Source organism: Schistocerca cancellata, chromosome 5, assembly GCF_023864275.1.
Source record: "Schistocerca cancellata isolate TAMUIC-IGC-003103 chromosome 5, iqSchCanc2.1, whole genome shotgun sequence".
In the NCBI taxonomy this organism is placed as follows: Eukaryota; Metazoa; Arthropoda; class Insecta; order Orthoptera; family Acrididae; genus Schistocerca; species Schistocerca cancellata.
The window spans coordinates 614,290,031-614,315,013 of NC_064630.1; the positions used below are offsets into that span (position 1 = coordinate 614,290,031).

The window sequence follows — 24,983 nt, forward strand, 5'->3', positions numbered from 1 at the left end:
CTGAACACGGATCTGCCGCTTGACTGTCCAACAAAGTCACCAAACAACCGTGACAGCGCTGTTCTTCGAGTCCGCTCAATGTAACACATATTAAGCTGTGACCTTTCACTGTGTCTATTTGGCTTATTTCTTCGCAGTTCAGTGCATCTCCTTCGTGTTTTCCGTCTTGATCTGTGTTCAGCTTTTGAGTGGCTATACACTGGGCCATTTTACCTCTAAAAATGAGGGGCATGCAATGAGAAGTTTTGCTTGTGACTGAACTCGGTAGGGACGTGTGTTGGCTGTGAAAAGAAGTGGTCAGTCGGCTGGTTGGTGCGCGTGTAGGGTCCTATATGTTTGCAATTAGTAGTATGGACGACATTTAACAACTGCTGAAGAGTATCTTTTTGCAGGCACCTTGCCTGAAAGGATATGAGCCAGTGAATTCACTGTCTGTTGCATGTACTTAACACGTGAACCGAGTGACCTTGAAAGACGCTGATTCATCTGCTCTGTCTGCATTCACGTGCTAGTTCCTTTCATAATGATTACGCACATCGAGCAAAACGACCGTCGGCCTGTTCAAGAGATCCATGTACTTAACACGTGAACCGAGTGACCTTGAAAGACGCTGATTCATCTGCTCTGTCTGCATTCACGTGCTAGTTCCTTTCATAATGGTTACCCACATCGAGCAAAACGACCGTCGGCCTGTTCAAGAGATCCACGTTTACCACTCGCTGTTTGGAAGGCCACAGTTTTTCACTGGCGACCTGGAGGTGGCGTGCAGACCACAGTTGCAGGCAGCCAGGGCTGCGAACCGTCCCCACAGACCACACCGTCCGCCGCACAGAGCAGCCCCGATCTTAGCTGTGGTCGCAGTGTTGGTGCAAACGGAACACAGGTACTGTGACCAGGCGTGGGGACATTTCCGTGAATTATTGTCACAAACCAAACGGTAAAACGTTACTCTTACATTAACTGTGATTCGTTACTGTTTCAGATTTGTTAGTTTTGTTTTGTTTTGAATAATTATTTTTGCATATAAAAATTCATGAATACCTAATCAAAGACCAAGATTTTTATGTTAGTGTTACAAATTTATATTCGTGGTTAAAAACAACGGGAAAATTAAATAACTGTTGCTGTCTGTATGTAATTTTCCGTTATTTAATACATCAGTATTTACAGCTAACGGAACTCCCAATTTCTAACTTTGCGAGTGATTTAAAGTTTCCACTTTCCACGTTGTTCTGAATTTCAGATTAAACTGAATTGTACAGGATGTAACAAAATTTTAGTATACAACATTTTATAAGGGATAAGACAAGTTCTTTTATATGAGGAAAATATCAAACATGCGTCCATTTCCTTCTTGGGCCCATGCAAATTTTGACGCTAGTGATGTTCAGAGACGTTGTTGAAATTGCCACGTGATACATATTATTTTAGCGATATTGCTGTAATTGTAGTAAATTTATGTTAATGCATAACTGAGATGGGCGTGTTTAATGACTGAGTAACATGCTCAAACCTTCAGGTGTTTCACGAGTAATTGATGCTTGTTCAGTCAAGCAGATATTCAGCTCTTCCAGGCTGTGTATCGGTAACGCTGTAGATTCCAGTCGTGCATTATTATAAATGGACAATCTCAACATATCTCTCAAACAGCATTCATTACATGGCAGTCTGAACAACGTTTCTCAACATCGCTAGACTCTGATAACTCATGGACATATAGCGGGGGAAACGGTACGTTTGTTGCATTAAAAATTTTTCTTTTTATCTTCTCTAAATACAGTCACTGTTTTAGAATTTTCGTGGTTTCTCTCAAGGAAAGTAAACGGAAGGCTAGTTCTATAAACAATCTACAACCGCTGCCTTTCCTCTCAGCTGTTTATTCGAGAAGTAATTTTTCTCCAATTAGAGCATCAGCACATTCTTTTACCTATTGATACTCTATCGTTCTCTGCTGGAAAGATGAATTAAAATGATCGCTGCATTATACAGTATATTCATAATACCTGAATATAATTCCAACCTCTATTTCGGGTTGTTATTGTACAGTAACGAACATGCGCTAACCGTAATACATGCAATGCTAACGACGTATGAGCAGTCACTGTTTCCCGAAGAAACAAACTAAGGATATCTTGTTCGCAAGAGCATGGTCTACTACTCCTGGACATGTTGTTCCGATTCATTACAACCGTCGCTTCCCTTTCATTGAAAATCGTATGTCAGTAACACCCGAGTCCAGTCACCAGTACGGCCAGGGAGACCTCGATGGCGAGAAGACGGGAATGGGACCCTTCAGCCTCACCGTGGCAACTGAGAGATGATTTTTGTGTGTGGGGCGCTCAAGATCGTTGTCATCAGCGCCCGTACAAGTTTACAATCTTTCCAGTTCCAATTTCGCCACTTGGAGAATGAGGAGGAGATGATGACAACACAATCGCCCAGTCCCCAGACGGAGAAATTTCCCGACTCCGCCGGGAATTGAACCCGGGACCCCATGATCCGGAGGTAGCAACGCTAGCCACTAGACCACGAGCTGCGGATTACCTGAATGAGAAGTGCGGCTCCAACGTCTGGAAAGCCGACAGTGGCCGTACAATCGTGTGCTGATCCCATGCCCTCCATATCGCATCCGAAAGATATCATCAGAAATCGACACGGCGGCCTGTCTCCAACACCTGATAACGGAGTTGCTTCCTGCATTGGCATCCATTGGTCTGATGTTTCTGCTGTATCTCTATACTCTACTTCAAAAAACTTCCAAACAGGTTGAAAGGTGGCTACACTGAGCCACAGCGCCAGAAATCGCGCCAGAGAGTATTGTTCCGCCGCCTCCACTGGCAGTGATTATTGAGACGCAGCGACAGGCAGTGCTTACCGAGAAGTTGTGGTGGACACTGCTTGTCGTGAAGTCAGAGTGAGATGTGGTAGTGGAGAGTGTTGTTCCATGTTTTATGCAGTGGTTTGATGGGAGAGATAGCAGATGTTGTTCTAATGGAGATATTGTAATGTTCAGAGTGCATTTCGTCAATATATATGGAGGTATTTTCTTTTATTCTTTTATTCTTTCAGTGACCTGAATAATGTGTTATTACAGGTTCAGTCAACAAAGCATCTGGCGTGTGTTCTTGTATTAGAGTGTAATTTGGTTTTCTTGCACAATTATAGTATTTCTAATTTTCTTTTATCACGTCAGTATAAATGGTATTTAAAAATTCTTGTCTTGTTGAATAAGAACCGTGCCAGATGTGTACGTTGAGTCATACTTCCACACACAGAACAGCTACACTTGTGCTATGTTGGCTTCGTAGATTTTATAGTTGCTGGGGACTTAATTAATTAACTGTCTTAACGAAAATTTTCTTACATTCTTGTTGTCATTCTAAGCAGTCAGATTGCGTACTAAAACTAGTCAGGGCCAGCCGTTTACGAGACTTGCGTAATCGGACTTACAGCTACTAAAAAATATTTGCATTTTTATTATTTATTTAACTAAGCACCCATGCAAGGTTTGAAATAAAGTAAATAGTAGCTAAAATTTCATGGCTGATACGAAATTGTGTGCCGGACCGAGCTGGACGCGGAAACTTCACCTTACGGGGGCAAATTTTCCACCGATTAAGCTGTGCTGGCAACACACAAGCTCCTTTATCGCAACTTTACTTCAGCCAATAACCGTCACCTGCTGTCCTAACATGACAGGTCCTCGTGCGTATATTGCATCTAGTACTTCTGCAAAGAAGGTTACACGTTCCAGTCCCGATTCGGCATATCACTTTCATCTGCCAGAATCCTCAAACTGGTGTTCTTTCACTGCAGAATAAAAAGTCATTCTGTAAACAAGAGTTTATTTATTGTTGTATTGTGTTAACCAAGTTTATTCTTGGCAATTCGTTTTGTCTGAGGTATGAATTATAAATTCTAAGTTTGTTAAGAATATAAAATATCACCGACGTTTAATACTGTACTTTTTCCAGTTTCTGCGTGAGATATAATCTTGAGAGACAAGTTCCAGACTCTTGTCGGTAACGAAGTGAAAATGTTTATTACTTTGTGTACTCTTAGGCTTCCGCGGCGTAATAATTCTTAGTCTCCCCGGGTTTTCTGGATCGTAAAGTCAACATGATTCGATATTTTGGCGATACGTCTGTTGGTCATCTTCAGGAGAAAGCTGTTGCTGCTTCTGAGTCCCACAAAAAACTGGTTACATACGCTACTCTTATTTCGTGTTATTAATGATGATAATGGGCACTGGGTGCAGGATTTATCTGTCGACATTTCTTGCCGTCGTCGTGGTGTGATCTGTCTAGGTCTCCTCATTTGTGTTTGTGTCATAGCGGTGCGATCATGCAGCTCCGTGTCTTCTGGGAGCCTTATTTACTGGATAATACGTCTGTGGGCAGAACTGAGGCCGAGGTCGAAATGAGCCTCTGTAGCGTACAGGACGCATGGGCCACCTCCATGAAACTCCTTAGATTTCTTCCAATGTCAAACGTAGTAATCGCAGCGTAAGTATTAAAGGCCACAGAACAATGTTCTTCTTCGTGCACCTCCGGGGATGTGAGACCTTAGCTTCTCCAGGAGTATACCATGTTCAGATAACTCAAGGGGATGCAGACGGGTGATGTCGTCGAAAACCACCGATATTTCGACAGGAGCACACCATTCTTAAAGCGTAACGGCAGCGAGTAAGGTATGTCGAAATTTCGATTTTCAGAGAAACTCCATGAAGACAGCACACACACACACACATACACACTGAAAACACTAGCGCCATCACAAATCAAATATGATCGACGACAGAAGTTATCGGTAGTACAAATGGTTCAGATGACTCTGAGCACAAAGGGACTTGACATCTGAGGTCATCAGTCCCCTAGAATTTAGAACTACTTTAATCTATCTAACCTAAAGACAAGCACACACATCCATGCCCCAGGCAGGATTCGAATCTGCGACCGTAGCAGCAGCGCGGTTTCGGACTGACGCACCTAGAAACTCTCGGCCACAACGGCCGGCTATCGGTAGTACAGTTGCTTAAACTTCCTCCCTCTGTTTCTTCAAAAGTTACATAGCAGGAGTCGATGCCGAATCTAAGCATAAACCAGCATTTCCCTTTGTAAGGTTACTTGCTAATATTTTTCGACAGCTCTCTTAATAATACTACCCCAAGAGCTGCAAGTGCATGTTAGAATCTCCGTCGTTACAATCAATAGGATGACCGATGTAAAGACAGCGTTCTGCAATGGCGGATTTGCTCGGCTGTTGTAAGCGTGTGTGTCGTTTATGAGCAGTAAACTGGTCCTCCACAGTCGTGATAATGTGACCAATAATAACGTGCCACAACTGCAAGAAATACTGTAGACATCTGTCTCATGCAAATAAAGATCATCCTTCCCGGAAACTAAACGGACGTTGATCATAGATGATGATCTAAACAAACACTTCGCATCATATTTCCGCAAAATGCGACCAATTCTGCCTGAAATTCCCCCTGCGTAAAGAAAAGGCAGTAGACTTTGTTGCCTCCTCGGTATTACCATCTCAATCGGTGCACAGTTGTCGACAGTGCAGGATTACGTTCAAAAGATGCTGTGTTTACTCGCTGATTCAGCCTGTTGTAGGATAGGTGTTGAGAAAAAACTAATTGCACGAGACTATCAAGAGTTTCATTTCCTATTGTGCTGTTCGCCCTTGGTTATATGGCCGCCACATGGTCCACATGGAAGGTGTCGGATTGTGAGTAACATTGGTGCTCCGACACATCGTGCAGGAAAACACTTTGCTACATGGTAGTGAGAATTTGAATGACTTTTATAATATGTGAATTCAACCCATCCGAATATACGTTTCACCGTGGAGGTGGAGGAGGATCGCTATTTTTCCCTTTCTTTATGTTTTATGTGTTAGAAGGAAGGTAGATGGTACGTTGGGGCATGTCGTTTGTATGAAGCCTGCTCACACTTACCTGTATCTGTAGGCTGACGCCAGCGTATGTGGCCGTGCGGTTCTAGGCGCTTCAGTCTGGAGCCGCGGGACCGCTACGGTCGCAGGTTCGAATCCTGCCTCGGGCATGGATATGTGTGATGCCCTTAGGTTAGGTAGGTTTAAGTAGTTCTAAGTTCTAGGGGACTGATGACCAAAGATGTTAAGTCACATACTGCTCAGAGCCATTGGAACACTTTTTTTGTAGGCTGACAGTAGTCACCATTCGGCTCAACATGAAGGGGAAACTTCGTACGTTGAATCACAGGACCCATGTCATCTCCGACCCTGAGATTACGTCAGCTGGGTTAACCCATCTCGAAATCACCTCTCCTCAGAATGGTTAAAGTGAATGACGGATCAGACTGCGCTGTTGACCAACTGTGCACCAGGTGAGTGATGATAATACGGAGGAGGCACCAAAGTCTACGGCCTTTTTTCCTTGCGCAAGGAGCATTACAAGCAGAATTGGTCGTATTTTGCGGAAATATGCTGTGAAGTGTGTATTTCGACCTCCATCTAAGATCAGGGTCCTTATAGGTTTCATGAAGGATGATATTGGTTTGCTTAAGGCGGGGGTCTAGCGTATTCCTTGCTGTTGTGACATGTCGTATGTCAGTCAGATTGTTAGGACTGTAGAAGACGGGTTTTCTGTGCATAGGTGGCAGACATGCTTACAACTGCCGAGCAAATTCGCCCTTTCAGAACATCGCCTTCGTACCGGTCATCCTGAGGAATGTAACAACACGGAGATTCTGACATGTACTTGCAGCTTTTGGGACAGTGGTATTACGGAAACAGTTGAAACCAAATTATCAAGTAAGCTTATAAAGAGAGATCGTAGATAGTGGTTTTTGTTTAATTTCTGCATAGCCTCCTGTTCTCTCACTAGTCAAAAACAGAGGGAAAGAGTTTATGCAACTACACCCTTTGATTATCAATTTCACTATCGATAACTTCTTACTTCGGTCATCTTTGATTTGTGATTGAGGTAGTGTTTGCTGTGTGTGGGTGTGAGTGTGGGTGTGTGTGTGGGTGTGAGTTTGAGTGTGAGTGTGGGTGTGAGTGTGGGTGTGGGTGTGTGGGTGTGTGTGTGTGTGTGTGTGTGTGTGTGTGTGTGTGTGTGTGTGTCTGTGTGTGTGTGTGGGTGGGTGTGTGGGTGGGTGGGTGGGTGTGTGGGTGGGTGGATTGGTATTAGTTATCTTTACGAAGTTTCTGTAAAAGCAACAGTTATAAAGTGGCTTGCACATAGCTTACTCGCTTCAGTTTTGTCCTGAAAATGACAGGTTGTGCTTCTGTCGAAATATCGGTGGTTGTCGATGACGCCACCAGACTGCATTTCACATATTTGAACCTACGGGGATGTTCTAAATAGCATGGCGCGAGGAATCGGCTTTCCAGAATATTTTTTTTTTTCAAACGCTGCCGTCAAAAGTAAAAGTTCCATCGCTAAACTGCCCCATCAGGAACATGGGCCTACGCTGTGATTACCAGAATCCTACGAATACCACTACATTAATACGGTGGACGGTAACTCTTAGCATGCAGATGCCGATCTCCGAGTGTCGGCTTTCGGTGAGTAGTATCGCAGAGCACCACATGTTTTGTAAATAGTGAAGCCCTAAAATGGAAATCTCCCATCACTTTTGACCTCCTTAACGTATTTAATGCTGAGATGAAAACAGGTGAAGTGGAGGGTCATATTCGGCTCTATTAAAGATGATTTGGGGGCTTACAATTCCCGGCATACACAAAACTCTGTGTCAATACGTGAAGGCCTACACCGGCCGTTCGATCCGCACAGTTCAGGACAGATGCGTGGAACATCGCCTTCACACTATAGGAGAACATTGTTGAAACGAGGGACACGGGATGAAATTTGAGGAAGCCCTGATGGTTGCCATTACTTCCGAGTCTTAGAGCAGCGTTTATAAGGAGGCGACTGAAATTAGATTAGCAGATAGTTTGATTAATGAAGCCTAGGTTGGTTTGATTAATGAAGCCTATGGTTTTCCTCTTAGCAGGACGCTGTACGAATGTTCTATGGTGCAGCCGAACCGAGTGTTTGACGATCTTTTGAGTGCGATAGATATATCATTGGAGGCTCCAACTATGAGGCGCGGCACATGCATTGTTTACGATATTGAAGCTACATGGGACGAGTATCTGCAGCCTTGGCGTCAGTTTTCAGTGTGACTCAACATCTGTAGCAGCAGCGGACGTAGCAAAAGCGTTCTCTTAAATATGGCGGACAGATGGATCGCCGAAATATCGGGTAGTGTTGATTTTATGACACGGCAAAAACCCGAAAAAACTGCCATCCGTTTACAATTTTATTCAGTATTTCACAGAGACATTTAATATTGTGAAGTTAGGACGGCCTTCATGCGATATAAAGTTCCGAGTCATGTCGTGGGTTATGTCTAGATACCAATCCAGTGCAGTTTCAATCGGTCTGGAAGTTTTCCCACCTTCATATTTTCATCCGTCTTCTGTGGAAAACGAATATCTCACATCACCAAATCTCTTCATCCGATTATCCAGTTGTTTCTATTTTCTTAACTGCTCCTTTAACTGTTTTCGTTCATTAACTCACCTGTTGTTGCTAGAGTCATCACTTCATGAAGGATGCTCTGTTAAAGACAGAGTATTTCCTTGATCTCAAGGTTCATGAGGTTTCGTCTCCTTTGCATCGATCATTACGGCAGTACAGGTGCTATAGTTCGTTTAATTTTCCTACTAATTCTCCTACACATTCACTTTCAGCACCATCACTTAGTACGCTGCTAAACCAGGTAAGCCAGGTTTCAGTGTGAGGTTTATTTCCAGGAAGAGTCCCGCCCATGTAAAAAATATACGGAGAAGTTGTAGGCCTGCGAGATTACTGTTTCTTGTATGAATTTCCTACCCCATCTAGGAGGTTCCCATTTAAAGGCACGAACTCTTTATAATCATCTTCCATCGGTGGTACTGTGTGTATGACTGCCTTCCGCTAAAACGAGTAGTGGGGAAAGAAAACCTTGCTGTATCTTTCCTTGAGATGCAGACGGCCGGCCGGAGTGGCCGTGCGGTTCTAGGCGCTACAGTCTGGAACCGCATGACCGCTACGGTCGCAGGTTCGAATCCTGCCACGGGCATGGATGTGTGTGATGTCCTTAGGTTAGTTAGGTTTAAGTAGTTCTAAGTTCTAGGGTACTGATGGCCACAGCAGTTAAGTCCCATAGTGCTCAGAGCCATTTGAACCATTTTTTTGAGATGCAGACTGTTGTGAAAGAACCTGCATGTTACACAGCAATGTGAAATCGCGAATGTTCTGTGATATTTCTGTTTTATATAGGAAAACGTCTCAAGATCGTACAACATTATCGCTCCATAACTGACGTTACTACTTAAGTATTTCATCATGATTTCACGAGAAACTACGTGTATCCTATCTAGCGCATTTGCATAATCATCTCTTTAGCTTTCATTTAGACAGTAATAAACGGAATTACTCAAAAACTACTGCGGCAAGATGACCATATTCAATATACTTCAATGCGTAAAGTGAGTGGGTTTCTAACAATGTTTCTGAATATATGAATTGCCTACTCTAGAGGCAGTACGCTAGATCTCGGACCAAAATATGTATGTTTTACAGAAACCCAAGCTGTATTTTGAGAACTGGTGCATCCATCAGAAATTCTACTCAAGAGGTATATATCTAACCAACTGTATGACGCTATACTACAGACGGGAAAGGTTGGTATAATCTACAGAAATGTAAAACAGAGATTATAAGCCTCTTTTATTGACACCACTGCAAATCTGATGGCGAAATACAGCGTGATCCAAAAAGAAAGAAAGATTTAAAATTTTTACTATGGACGTGATTATGTCGCCGTTGAGCGCCTGTAAGCACCAAACGCATACACACACACACACACACACACACACACACACACACACACAGTTTTATGTTCGTACAGACACTAGAACATACACTTAACATGAGAGCGATGCGTTGCTGGAGACACATTTCATTCCACACACGAGTCAACAGGCCCCTGTTTATTGAATCAACAGCCTGAACCAGTAGATTTGTCAAATCTTGAAGAGTAGCTGTCATATGTGGACAAAGACACTCCTTTAAGTAGGGCCACAGAAAAAAATTCGCAAGATGTGAGGTCTGGTGACCGGGGAGACCAATGCTGTCCACATCTTCCAATCAAACGTTGTGGGATAGTGTTGTTAAGATAACGCCGCACCTCAAGTTAAATGTGAGCCGGAGCGGCGCTGTGCATAAAAATGAAATCACTGGAATCTTGGTGAAGTTGAGAAATAAATCAATTTTGCAGCATGCCCAGGTGTAACTGCCTGTCATTGTTTCCTCCGCAGAAAAGAAAGGTCCATAAACTTTGTGAACAGAAATGGCAGAAAACACATTCGCTTTCGGTGGGCCTCAAGTCCTGCGGCGATGCCTGAAATTTCTGAACCCCAAATACAGTACATAAATTATGACGGTTTACTTAAACCGATAAAAGAAACGCCGATTCGGCCGAAAAGATGAGTTGTTCGGAAAAAGTGTCGTCTGCCATATCCTGGAGATTTGATTTGATTTGATTTTGGCAGGGAAGCTAAGACAGCTTTGGTCCAACCCACCACTGTCCGCACCAAAACCGAGTGTATTGTGCGGTATCGCTCCCTGTATATCTAGTAAAGTCAACCAATGCCCTTAAATAGTGTAAGTAGTCCCTTTAAAAATTTTTTGTTAGATACAATTACTTCAGATCTAGTTGTTCCGAAAATTCTGTGTCTCTTGCCTCTCCAGTGCCGTGTGTTCGAAGATTGGGTGTGATGCAGTTTCTTCACTCTCATCACGGATCCTACATTTAGTGTCTTCTTCCGTTATCTCCATTGTATGTAGGTGTTTTTCAAATTCCCATAGTCGGTCATCAGTCCAACCATGAGTTTAATCTCTTTCCTGCTAAGCCCATGATTACAGAGTTTCTTTTAAAACACGACTTTGGCAGAATTACCTTACCATATATTTTTTTCTAGACCTTTGTTCAGTATTCTACGTGCTGTTTCCTAAGCCAGTTTCGTAGTTCTAGTTTGATCATAGCCTTGGTGATTTTCAGGACGGTGTCCGGTCCCCCATCCCGGCCAATCGGTCGGCTTCTTCAATACCACCGATCGCTGAGTGGCCATGAACCCACACTAGGTCCACCCAATTGCTTTCCCCTAGCTCTACCAGAGACCTGTGACTTTCTGCAACAATCTTAGATCTTGTTTCAGGAGCTGCCAATGATTTCAGGGATGCCTGGCTGTCTGAATAGATATATATGCCACGGTCATTGTAGCACCTGCGCATATTCTTCTCCGCGCACGCTCTGATTGCAGGAATTTCAGCTTGGAACACCGAGGCCAGTTTTCCTAGAGAGATGATGCCGTCCAGTCTTGGCTGTACTCCGTACACCTCGGCCCCAGCGCCTTGGTCTGTTTTCGACCCATCAGTGAACCCGACAATGTCCCCCGTATGGTGTCGAACTGTTTTTTCCCACTGCTCCCTGCATCCTATTATTATATTGTATGGCTTACTGAAGTAGCTGGAAGTTATTATATAGTCGGCCGGCATTTCCCCAGCCATTCCTATATTAACCTTACTCACTATTTTAGTGTGTGATTCTGGATATCGCAGTGAGATCCAGTTTTTACCAGTTTTGGGTCTGTATGCACCAGCAGCTGCCTTCATCTTCATCCAACGGTGTAGTGGAGGCATGTCCAGCGTGGCCTCCATTCCAGCGATTGGTGTGCTGCTAATTCCTCTTGTTATGGCTAAGCAGTCCTGTCTCTGCACCTTAGCAAGCTCCTTAAGTGCAAGCTGCTTTTCTACCTTCTTCTACCACACTATAGACCTGTAGGAGATCCTAGGTCTAACCACCCTGGTTTATATCCAGTGCACACCTCTGCGTCTTAGGCCCCAGATTTTGCCACGAGCCCTTCTGGTACTCTCTAGAGTACCTTTCTCCTTGGAGCAGATACTCTTAATGTGACGGGTCCATGTTAGTTTCTCATCTAAGGTTACCCCGAGATATTTCACTATCCCCTTCACAGGTACAGTTTCATAGAAGAACGTTAGATTACAACTTGAGTGATAGATATGCTTCTTCGTGAATGGTACCACAACAGTCTTCTGAGGATTAACCCTTAAATCCTGTTTAATGCACCAGTCCTGCACAATGCCCAGTGCACCGTCTGCCATATTCCTAACTCTGTCAGTAACTTCTTTGCCAATTATTACTATGACAAGGTCATCTGTGTATCCCTGGCAAAAGCATTGTCTGGAATTTAGTTCCTGAATGAGTTCGTTCACCACTAGATTCCACAATAAAGGGGACAGAACTCCTCCTTGTTGGCAACCTCTAGCGGTGTTAATTACCATATTTTCATTCATCACGGTAGCCTTTACGTTTCTTCCACTAAGCACGACCCTAGTCCACCTACATATAGTGATCCCTAGGTCATGCACCTCTGCTGCCCTAACCGTGGAATCGAGGGTTGTATTACTAAAGGCCTCCTCGATGTCCAGGAAGATGCAGAGGGCTATTTCTTGAAAGTGATGTGCTTTCTCCACTCTCCCAACGAGTTGATGGAGAGCTGTCTCACATGATTTACCTGGTTGATATATCCCAATAAAAGAAACATCGAGTCGACCAAACTAGATGAGTCGTTCGTAAAAAGTGTCGTCTGCCATACCCTGGAGAACTGAAATATAAAATTAGTGCCTCCTGTTACGGCCACCGGGACGCAATGGTTGTAGTAACTGCAGCTTGCAACGCGTCATATGCAGACGCAACATCGTTGTTTGAGGGAGACGAAGTTCCTGCCCTTGCCCATCTTGTTGGCGAACACATCTCTGATACTCCGGACATTTTCATCAGACGTGCGTGCTTAACAGTCCTGTTCCCTTTGCATATCCAGCCTACTTCCGAGACTATTGTATGAAAGTCATAAATATACTTGGGCAGAGGCGGTTTCTTGCCGCATCGACGGCGGAATGCGCGTTACACGTGAAGAATGCATTGACTTCGAGCAAATTCCTACACAAAAAATGATTTTTCTTGTGATGTAGTCGCCATGTTACCACCAAAAAAGCCGGACGAAGTGGACGAGCGGTTCTAGGCAGTAAGTGGAACCGCGCGATCGCTACGGTCGCAGGTTCCAACCATGCCTCGGGCATGGATGTGTGTGATGGTCTTAGGTTACTTAGGTTTAAGTAGTTCTAAGTTCTGGAGGACTGATGACCTCAGAAGTTAAGTCCCATAGTGCTCAGAGCCATTCTGAACCACCAAAAATGCCCAGTTGAAATTGTACCAAACCTTGAACCTTCCCCTATCCAGTGACAAAGCGTTTTCATCCTCTATAGTTTGTCTATAAAAATAATTTAAATATGTTCTTTCTTTCTGAATCACCCTATGTGATATACGACGAAACTGAGGAATTGTAACTCAGTCAAATTTTCTTTACTTGCGTACCTAACAGGATCTAGAAGTGTGACCTCTCTACATGGCACATAACTGCCACTGATTAATGGAGGGAACGAAAGAAAAGAAACAGAAAGAATGGTTTTACTGCAGAATTTAAAACTATACATAGTGTTCCAATGAAGGGTTATTTGTATGATACAGCATTTCCTACTGACTTCCAAGCCAGTTACGTTTTCATTGTTACTTCAACTAATGTGAACAGCGTGGTGAAGTGTAGCCCCCCCTCCCGCTCCCCTCTCAGAACTCACACACACACACACACACACACACACACACACACACAGTGTAACTGTCAGCCAACATTTCACATTACTCTTCGCCCTCGAGGTAGCATTCAGTACTGTTGTGTTCTTTACTGCGATTTTCCGATAGCATTACGTGTACGTTAACTAACAGATGAGATGTCAGTAGTTTTACCAAAGTGCACGTCTTGTATATTCGTATGAGCCGTTCTCAGTGCAAGCCGCAACTTCCATAGCTTTCTGGTTATGATATATTTATTTAGAATTTTGAGTACTAATTTCTAGACACATCACCTATATCGTTTCTCATTTTGAAACTTCCCTGGTGTGTTTTAGGTTACGTTGGTCTATGTCTAATTCCTCACATTACGCTCAATTATGTTCAGAAACGTGGAGAAAACACGTGACGGTAGTGGAAAAACGTCATAAACAATAATCTTTAAGAGATTGCGAAGGGTTTTATCTTGTCATCCGCAGAATTGCATCATTTTGGAAAGACATTAGATAATTGGACACCATCTCTACCAAAGGCGACGACGACCGTTTACTCTGACCTCGAGCTGTGTAAAATTTATCTCGTTACTCGAGTCTCAAAGCTGTCAAACCTGATTACGCAAGCAACAAGTGTGCATTTTTGCTTTCTCATCGTGACAGACAGTAAACGAAATCATAAAAGCAAGTCATGCTCATCTCACCTAATATGACGCCCAGACAAATTGCCATCACTTTACCTTAATTAATAATTTCACAGAAAATTTTCAACAGTTTTTCGAGATTATGAACTGTTCTAAACAGCAGAACGTCGGAATGAAAGTGAGAGTCACTTTTAACATAATAATGACGGAACAGTCTGCGTCTACATACATACTCCGCAAGCAGACGTCGGGTGAGAGAGAAGGGTATTGCACCTCCACTAATTATTTCCTTTCCTTTTCCACTAGCAAACAGAGCGAGGGAAAAGGGCTATCTATATGCCTCCGTATGAGATCTAATTTACCTTATCTTTCTTGTCTTACTCGAAACGGACTTTGGCGGCAGTAAAATCGTTCTGCAGTCACCTTCAAATGCCGGTTCTCTAAAGGTCCTACACCTCCATAAAATTTTTCAAATAAACCGAATTCGACCATTCGCTTTCCCTACTACAGTCCTAGCACGCTCGTTCCATTTCTTACAGCTTTGGAACGTTACGCCTAGGTATTTAATTGACATGACTGTCTCCGTGAGCGTACTACTAATACCGTATTCAAACATAACGGATTGTTTTTCCTGCTCATCTGCATTAACTTACATTGTTCTTCGTTTAGAACTAGCTGCTACTCATTGACAGATACTAAAAATGTATTGTAAGAAGTCAACCTATGATGTCCCTTTGATAGTTGTACACTCATGGAAATTGAAATAAGAACACCGTGAATTCATTGTCCCAGGAAGGGGAAACTTTATTGACACATTCCTGGGGTCAGATACATCACATGATCACACTGACAGAACCACAGGCACATAGACACAGGCAACAGAGCATGCACAATGTCGGCACTAGTACAGTGTATATCCACCTTTCGCAGCAATGCAGGCTGCTATTCTCCCATGGAGACGATCGTAGAGATGCTGGATGTAGTCCTGTGGAACGGCTTGCCATGCCATTTCCACCTGGCGCCTCAGTTGGACCAGCGTTCGTGCTGGACGTGTAGACCGCGTGAGACGACGCTTCATCCAGTCCCAAACATGCTCAATGCGGGACAGATCCGGAGATCTTGCTGGCCAGGGTAGTTGACTTACACCTTCTAGAGCACGTTGGGTGGCACGGGATACATGCGGACGTGCATTGTCCTGTTGGAACAGCAAGTTCCCTTGCCGGTCTAGGAATGGTAGAACGATGGGTTCGATGACGGTTTCGATGTACCGTGCACTATTCAGTGCCTCTCGACGATCACCAGTGGTGTACGGCCAGTGTAGGAGATCGCTCCCCACACCATGATGCCGGGTGTTGGCCCTGTGTGCCTCGGTCGTATGCAGTCCTGATTGTGGCGCTCACCTGCACGGCGCCAAACACGCATACGACCATCATTGGCACCAAGGCAGAAGCGACTCTCATCGCTGAAGACGACACGTCTCCATTCGTCCCTCCATTCACGCCTGTCGCGACACCACTGGAGGCGGGCTGCACGATGTTGGGGCGTGAGCAGAAGACGGCCTAACGGTGTGCTGGACCGTAGCCCAGCTTCATGGAGACGGTTGCGAATGGTCCTCGCCGATACCCCAGGAGCAACAGTGTCCCTAATTTGCTGGGAAGTGGCGGTGCGGTCCCCTACGGCACTGCGTAGGATCCTCCGGTCTTGGCGTGCATCCGTGCGTCGCTGCGGTCCGGTCCCAGGTCGACGGGCACGTGCGCCTTCCGCCGACCACTGACGACAACATCGATGTACTGTGGAGACCTCACGCCCCACGTGTTGAACAATTCGGCGGTACGTCCACCCGGCCTCCCGCATGCCCACTATACGCCCTCGCTCAAAGTCCGTCAACTGCACATACGGTTCACGTCCACGCTGTGGCGGCATGCTACCAGTGTGAAAGACTGCGATGGAGCTCCGTATGCCACGGCAAACTGGCTGACACTGACGGCGGCGGTGCACAAATGCTGCGCAGCTAGCGCCATTCGACGGCCAACACCGCGGTTCCTGGTGTGTCCGCTGTGCCGTGCGTGTGATCATTGCTTGTACAGCCCTCTCGCAGTGTCCGGAGCAAGTATGGTGGGTCTGACACACCGGTGTCAATGTGTTCTTTTTTCCATTTCCAAGAGTGTAGCTATGACTGATCAAATCCAGAGATTATTGTCACATTTTAACTGCATTACGTGCGCACAGGAAATTGGAGAGCACGACTCTTAAACAAAATGTAATACGTCAGTTTTTACAAACGTGATTTAAGGCAAAGAAGCGGTACGACGCAAAGGACTGTAAGCAGGAAGGGAAAAAATCTCATTAGCTCATTCTTAAAATCAATCGCAAGACGAATGGAGGGATAACGGGTCGTTAATAACAAAGTATCAATAAAGGCCAGGAAAATGCTGAACACTGCTTCCGTCCTGAATTGAATAAAAGTTACAAACCGTCAGGAGTCAGCCGTACCATAAAGCCCACCCGGTTACCCGTGCAGTCTGACTCACTGCTTTCTGGGCGGGAAGGCGTGCCGCCCGGCGGATTAGTGTCGAGGTCCGGTGTGCCGGCCAGCCTGTGGATGGTTTTTAAGGCGGTTTTCCATCTGCCTCGGCGAATGCGGGCTGGTTCCCCTTATTCCGCCTCAGTGACACTATGTCGTCGGCGACTGCTGCGCAAACAATTTCTCCGTGTATGCGTACACCATCATTACTCTAACACGCAAACATTGTGGTTACACTCGTCTGGTGTGAGACGTTCCGAGGGCTGGGGGGGTGGGGGTTAGAGGTTTGGGGGGGGGGGGGGGGTCAACTGGGGTCCGAACCGAAATATAACCCTGGGTTCGGTGTGGAGCGAGGGTGGGGTGACTGGACCGCTGTGGCTAGTTGTGGGGCTGTGAACCACTGCGCACTACGGCAGGGACGAAGCCTCTCCATCGTTTCTAGGTCACAGTTACACTCAATACAATACAACACGATAGCCGTACTATTGAAGCATTATGTCATGCTCCTTCATTTGGTTTTCACATCTCAAGAAAAAAAGTTAATCGTGTCTCTTTGCTTCTTTTGTGCTGGCATCTTGAACCTTACTCCAGGGGACTCAGCACTCTTTCCTGAATTCGTGATTGGCTACCACAGAGCTCCAGCCTTTGCAGCATCCGTTCCCTTCTTGTGCTGCATGCCTATCCTCCTCCTATTCTTTTTCCCTCTCCCTTGGGGAACATGTCTTGGATAATTTCTGGAATGCGTTCCAAAGTTTCGATAGCCCACCATCGGAACAGTCCCCCACCTGCTTTTTCTTTCTTTCCTCGTTCTCCAATTCCTCTCCTTCCTTCGCTTCGGCGTTTGAGGTTTCTCTTTGTTTCTTCTTCCTCCCTGTGCGATCTTGAAGGCCGGCGACGCGTTTGCCACCTAACAGGTGACTGGGTAACGCGTAATTCCCAGCCCCCGGGTATACATGTAGGGTGCGCCTTTAGCACCTGGTACACTACATTCCGAGATATTCACCATCAGTCACATTCGGTAATGGTACTTACAAATCTCTCCTCTTTCCCATCATATTTTTATGTTCTTCTTAAAAAACAAAAAAATTTCATCCATATTTCAACCTTAAATTATTGATATTTTGTAAAGTATCATTCTTTGTAAATGTTGTAGATAGAACAAAATAAAAGCAAACTGTAAAAAGATGAGAAACGAAAATTGCAAGATGTACGACCTGTTTTAAATATCAGGTAACAGGTCTGTAATTTGGCACTAAATAAATAAATAAATAAAAATAAGTACACTCCAGGCCAAGGGAGGGGTCGCTGCCTGAGTTGTTACCTTCTCAGTTGCCTATTGGTTCCTCTGTCCGGAGTTTGGGGTATGTGACCTGAGGTGTAAACAACCACCTAAAGTCGGTGAGGCCCCCTCTGATGTTGGGAGGAGCATGCCAACAGAGACGCTTTCAAACATCGGGCATTTTTTCGCAATGAGCCTATCATCATCTCTCTAGGTCTGCAAAACATTAACGGAATGAGACTAAAGATTCAAAGACTCTCCCACCTGTATCTCGGTTCCTCATAGTATCATGAACCGAAGAAGGTCAGACCTTTGCTACAATTAACCAATTTATTACAGAGAAAGGTGTTGATCCAACTGCAGGCCCTGTGAAATCCTTCTCTCGTTTACGTAACGGGACTTTGCTTTTGGAGACCAATTGTGACTGTCATTCCCGACAACTTCACTCCTTCACAAGTATCCTGTTCATGTTGAAGCCCATTGTACACTGAATTCTTCGCGTGGTGTTATTTACACCCAGATGCTTGATTGTCTGACCAAGGGGGAAATTTAACGCTGGGTCTCTGACTGGGGTGTCACTGTAATCCATCAGGTAATGAAAAAGGTTGATGCAGACTTAATGCCGATACGCACACTTTTTCTCACAGTTAATCGAGTAGTGCTTCTATCGAAGATCAAGGCAGGCTATGAAATCACAGGTCGACTACACATTCCAAACCCGAAGTTTTGCTACCAGTCTCAATGTTACAACCACACTCATGTGTCCTGTCAAAACATGGTCAAATGTGTTACGTGCCGTAAGATGTTTACGAGGGCGAAAATGAAATGGCTCTGAGCACTATGGGACTTTACACCTGAGGTCATCAGTCCCCTAGAAGTAAGAACTAATGAAACCTAACTAACCTAAGGACATCACACACATCCATGCCCGAGGCAGGATTCGAACCTGCGACCGTAGCGGTCGGGCGGTTCCCGACTAAAGCGCCTAGAACCGCTCGACCACAACAGCCGGCTACGAGGGCGATTCCCCGCCTCCTTCTCAACTGTAACAATTGTAATGGCGACCGTGCCGCCCCCTCCCTTGAATGTCCCGGCATCTCTATGAGTGAGGCGTCCAAGAGATCAGCGTGAGGGAAAAGTATTCTAGCCTATCGCTCACAAGTTGTTGGCTCGTCAAACATTTCACCATCCGGCACTTATAGTGTCTTTCTTGATACGCCTGGCTCCATGATTGACACGGCCACGCAGACTTGAGACCTCATATACAATACTGCGGTTATGAAATCGCCCAGTACCACTGTAGCATCCACGTCTCCTTCTACAGCTGTGTAACAAGCCATCAAGTCTTCAACCCTGGCGGGGAAATCACATGCTAAGCAACCGGTGGTCCGGAAAGGGCAAAAGGAATACTCCTGTACAGACTTTTTACATCCCTGGAACGAACAAATATCTTATCTCTGTTGATCCATGATGGATATGGGACAGCGACTGGTCAAGTACTCGTGTTAACAAAGAAATTCACCAACAGCCTTGCGATTGAGATGTTATTCATGAGTAGCAGCTGCTGTAGGAGTTAAAATTAATGCCACACCTGGGCGATTAAACCAAGAAACATTCACACTAAATCTACCTGGACTATTCTTCGGCCAACACTCAGAAATTTGTGGAGAAAATCACAGATTTATACCAATTGCAATTTTTTGCTCTGCTATTGACGTATTTTATTGTTAAATTAGTCCGCCCCTGGTAGCTGAGTGGTCAGCACGACGGAATGTCATACGTAACGGCCCGGATTCGATTCCCGGCTGGGTCGGAGATTTTCTCCGCTCAGGGACTGGGTGTTGTGTGGTTGTAAGTTTCCCGACCTTCGCACTCTACGATAGCATCTTCGTGCCCACTGATAGCTCTAAGACTGAGTGCAGTGTCGAGTGTGCCATCGTCATTGACATAACACTGCTCTGTCCTCTCTCAGGCCACCCAGTACATGCTGTGACACGGGCTTTTTAACTGTCATATTCTCCGATGCCCTGTACGCTTCAGAGGCGCTGTATGCTGCACACAGTCCATCCCTTAAGCCAACGGGTCCTAGAAAGCTTCCGCTTTCTAGCTATTGAGGTAGCCACTGCGATGTTCATGTGGGTTCCTGGTCACGTCGGTGTGGCTGCAGTACTGTGTCTGCATGCTAGATTTTCCATTCCTTCGGATGTTCTCTGTGTAGCCATATTTCGGCAGATGGTGTCACTTTGCCATCACCAATGGTCTTCTCTTCGCGGGAACCATCTACGGGGAATTAAACCCTTCCAAGTGTCTTGGCCGACTTCCTATCGGCCCTTTCGCCGCTAGATCATTTTAACTCTTTTGCGCATTGGATACTGTCTTTCTATCCATCGCCATTTGTGGTGATCCTCCACCACTTTGTCCTCATTGTCATAAAGCTTTGAAGGTTCGTCATTTCCTGACCGAATGTTCTTCTTTTAACCGCTTACATTCCAGTGTATGTTTTCCGTCTGAGCATCGGGCGTTTTAGCTAATGACGCGTGGGATATCGACCGTGTTTTACTTTTTATCCTTCGTAGCAGTATGACGAAGGAATTCAATCTTTGGCTTGGGCCCCCCGCTGTCACTACGGCGTACTTTTAGGGCCTTCCTCCAAGGGGAAGTGCTTGCTTTTAGTTCCTTCCTTCCGTCGATTAGGCTTAATGTGTAGTCGATTTTAATTTCTTTTGCTTACTAGTGGTCTAAGGTTATGACATAGGTGCTTATGACCTCAGTTATTTTCGCGCCCTAAAACTAAACCCTCCCCGAAAAAAGATCTTGACCCTACATTGCTAAAGGTTCTGTGTGCGGACCACACACAGATCCCATATGTAAGATCAGCTTATACGTCAAGTACGTGTTCGTACTTCCTATTCAACTGCTATGTTTCTGTCGTACCACTTCCGTCATTAATTCAGGACGTGGAATAGTAAAAAATCTCCAGGAAAATTTACAGATCGGTTGCCATGCGTTTGGGAATTAGATTCTTTAACGAAATTCTATCCAAAAGCATTAACCCAGATGAAAAGGTACACTTGGAAAATACATGAGGAGGCGTCTTTCTCCGTTCATGCACCGTTCATGCACCGTCATGCACCTCGGTTTTCTTAACCAGGGATTGCCGCCACATAATATGTGACATGCACGGGCTGTGGACCACGGGACATGGGAAACATTTCAGATGTCAGGCGACGTATCACGTGGATGCAGTTCCCAGGGGTTTTGCAGCCACGATGGAGCCCCTTGGCAACCCACACCGCGATTAGATATGAAATCTGTCCTACCCATGCACTCATTTGATGGCAGTGGGTGTTACCACCTGATTAGGATGTGCGGCTGAGGCTCACGATGTGATCTTGGCGGTTACTCGTCAGATGCAGAAAAACAGTCTCGCTAATACGAGAGACATGAGGGATGTCGTCTCCTACATTTTCTGATGCCTCAAGGCGATAACTGTGGTAGAGGGATTCTCTATTACTCGAGGCACTCAGAGGTCATGACAGAATCGATTGATTGACAGCATTTACCCACAATTACCGGAAAGGCCCAATCCCTGGTTGTGCCTTCGCAGACTACCGGGTGTAATCTGGCATTATTTGAGGCAATAGGGTCGAGAACAACGGCACACACATATTGAAAAGCTGTTAAGATATGGATGCAATCTTTCACCGCTAGTGTACGGTCAATATATCGAGGAAGCGGTAACGAAAATAATAGAAATGGTATGGGAGGGAGGGGGGAGATGGGGTAAGATTCAGAGTGATGTTAATAAGATTCTAAGAATGACGTGTTTCCACCTGATTGTGTATAAAATTTTTACCAGTCTCGGGCGTTGCTCATTCTCAAGTGTATCTCAAAACGTAGCGATGGACAGTAGCGAAAAGTAGCTGAAGACAGATCACGCAATTAATTGGAAGTACTATTACTAAAAAGTTTGTGCTGCCCACAATTGATTTCTGCCGTCGTTTCTCCTTGTTTGTCACATACTGTAATGGTCATCATTTTGGTTCACACCAAAATGTGGACATATTTTCACTAATTTTTCTACTTCAGGTACTAGGATACTAAATTTGAAATTCAGCATTGTATTACATACATCGATTAACAATATTATACTGAACATCAATTGCATGCTTATGGAAGACCGTCTGTTATGCGACTGGATTCGTGATTTCCTGTTAGGGAGGTCATAGTTCGTAAAAATCTACGGTAAGTCTTCGAGTAAAATAGGAATGATTTCTAGAGTTCCCCAAGGTAGTGTCATAGGCCATTTGCTGTTCCTCATCAGTATAAACGATTTAGGAGACAATCTGAGCAGCCATCTTAGGTTGTTTGCAAATGATTCTGTCTTTTATCGTCTAGTAAAGTCATCAGAATATCAGCACCGATTGCAAAACGACTTAAATAAGATATATGTATGGTGCGTGTTGAGGAGATACGTCGGCGCCTCAAACCCTCATAAGGATTGAACTGGAAGGACTCGACCTAGGGGGAGGGAGAACTTCATTCACTTTTTATTGCACACAGCTTTATTCATGTAAACAAATATAATGAAAAATTTTGTCAAATGAATGGCACAAGTTTGCCCTTGAGACAAAAATTCTTATACAGATACAATCAGTAAAACAATAAACTGGGATTAAATAACAATTCCCTGAACTACTTGTCGTTACAGTGATTACTAGTTACACATCAGACGGCAACAGCCGATTTACGCAAATGTAACTTTCATGCGATTATTGCACCTTGATTAACAATAGAATGATAGGGATCAATCACTTCATATAAGTGTCAGAAGCCAATTTACGTTAATGCAGTTTTCTCAGGATTATTGTAATGCGATTACAATGAAATGCTTTCAGTGTTAAGTATCTCGGCGACTAGACTGAAGACAAACTGAACAGTGACAAAACTGACTTACAGACAGTAAATGACACGCTTGGTAAATACATTTATAACTGAATAAACGGAACAAGCAACTTTAAAGATGCACGTCCTTCTTCTGAAACACAACTTAGCTAATGCCTGGAAAGTATAGGTAACAATTACGTAAACAGAAATTCCTTTTACGTTTGTGAATCTTGGACCAGCAAACGATACTTAACTTATAAAAATATCTGGGCTCCAGGCGCCAACCAGGTACAGACGTGAACACCATACACGACAGGCAACGTTGATAGCGGCAAGTTGTCCCGTTCGACCACCAATTGTCGACCTGATCAATAGTGCGAGGTACAAAGTCTCAGACCGATTTTGTTTCACATATATTCTCTCAGACAGTATTAACTTCAAAACAAACAACTGTTATTGGATGTACCTGGAGCATAAACGGAACATTAAAGTCTACTAAGTAAGAAAGATACGCAAGGGGCCGAAATGGCTGGTGAGACCCATAACCAAAGCTCAGAGAGACAACAAATAGTAAGAAATTACGAGCCAGTTAATCACGCTTCCCAATACGACAACGAACAAGCTATAACTTAAACTCCTTAAATAAGTAATCCTATCCTAATAGACCCAAGGCAGTGCACTTAGAACAATATTAGATAAAACAACATGAAATTAGTACCAAAACACGTTAAACAAAATTTCACTGCCAGCAAGTAGTAACCTAATCACACTTAAACCCTAGGTATTTCAAACAAGCAATTCAAATCACACTTACATAAGATTACCTGTAGGAAAGACATACAATGATAAATTAGCCTTACAATAATTACACGTCCTTGATGGACCCAAACGAGCAATACTCCGCAGAAAGATATGGCGAAATGACCATACAATCTTGCATCGGTCTTTCAGTAATACGGAGTGCATTTTGAAACCGACTAAACAATAAGATTAAGAAATAATACACAGTAAGCCCCAAGGTCGCAATCAGACGCTAACACGATTTACCCCAGTCAGAATGGCACGAGTTGCGAAGGCCGAACCACAAAATAAATTGTGGACAGAGTTTCGTGATTGAGAATAAACCAGTAATCTGTCTCGGGTTCATCGCACTTCCCACATGAAGGGGAGAAAATGTCTCAAACGAATTATGTAAATACAATCGTACCGTGCCGAACAGCATCGGAAAGGAAGGTCACGAGTGGCGACCCACAACAACATATAATCGGCTAACAACCACACTACGCATTCCATTCCAAAATGCGCCTACCAGAATGGACAGTTCCATAGCGACAGTATTCGCCGCCAAAGTTGCCTCTCGTTTCCACTACCAACGACACGGTCTTACTAACTGCCCTTCGCTCCGCACGCTCGCTCGGTCGATCATCTCTGCCGGTGCGCGCCACCTTGCGACCGCATCACGAGCACTGAAAGCGTACGATCTCTGGAGGAGAATCTATAGGACGAAAGCCTGCTCGTCTCAGCGCGGAAATTGGCAGCTGAGTGCTAAAATGAATCCTTTAAACTGCGGTTACACGATACATCAATCAAATCTAAAGGCAGTACATTCAACTAAATAAGTAGGAGCTACAGTTAGGAACAATTGAAATAGGAAAGAACACACAGAAAATGTCTGGGGGGTAGGCGAACCAAAAAAAAAAAGCACTCCGTCTTCAGGCCACGAGTGGCCTACTGGACCATCCAACCGGCCTGTCATCCTCTGTGGAGGATGCGGATAGGAGAGATGTGGGGTCAGCACACCGCTCTCCCGGTCGTAAGATGGTATTCTTGACCAAAGCCGCTACTGTTCGGTCAAGTAGCACCTCAATTGGCATCACGGGGCTGAGTGCACCCCGAAAAATGGCA

At 44.6% G+C, this 24,983-nt stretch overlaps 1 protein-coding gene across 2 annotated transcripts in view; it reads left to right on the top strand.

Moving 5' to 3' along the window:
- Positions 1–751: 751 nt before the first annotated feature.
- LOC126187648 (alpha-tocopherol transfer protein-like) overlaps positions 752–24,983 on the top strand; it is a 122,097-nt gene continuing 97,865 nt past the window's right edge. The window contains exon 1 of one of the 2 annotated variants that reach the window (XM_049928856.1): positions 752–883. The gene's annotated coding sequence lies outside the window, so the exon portion shown is untranslated. Of the gene's footprint in view, positions 938–24,983 lie in introns of both variants that reach the window. The other variant, XM_049928857.1, reaches the window with a different exon arrangement.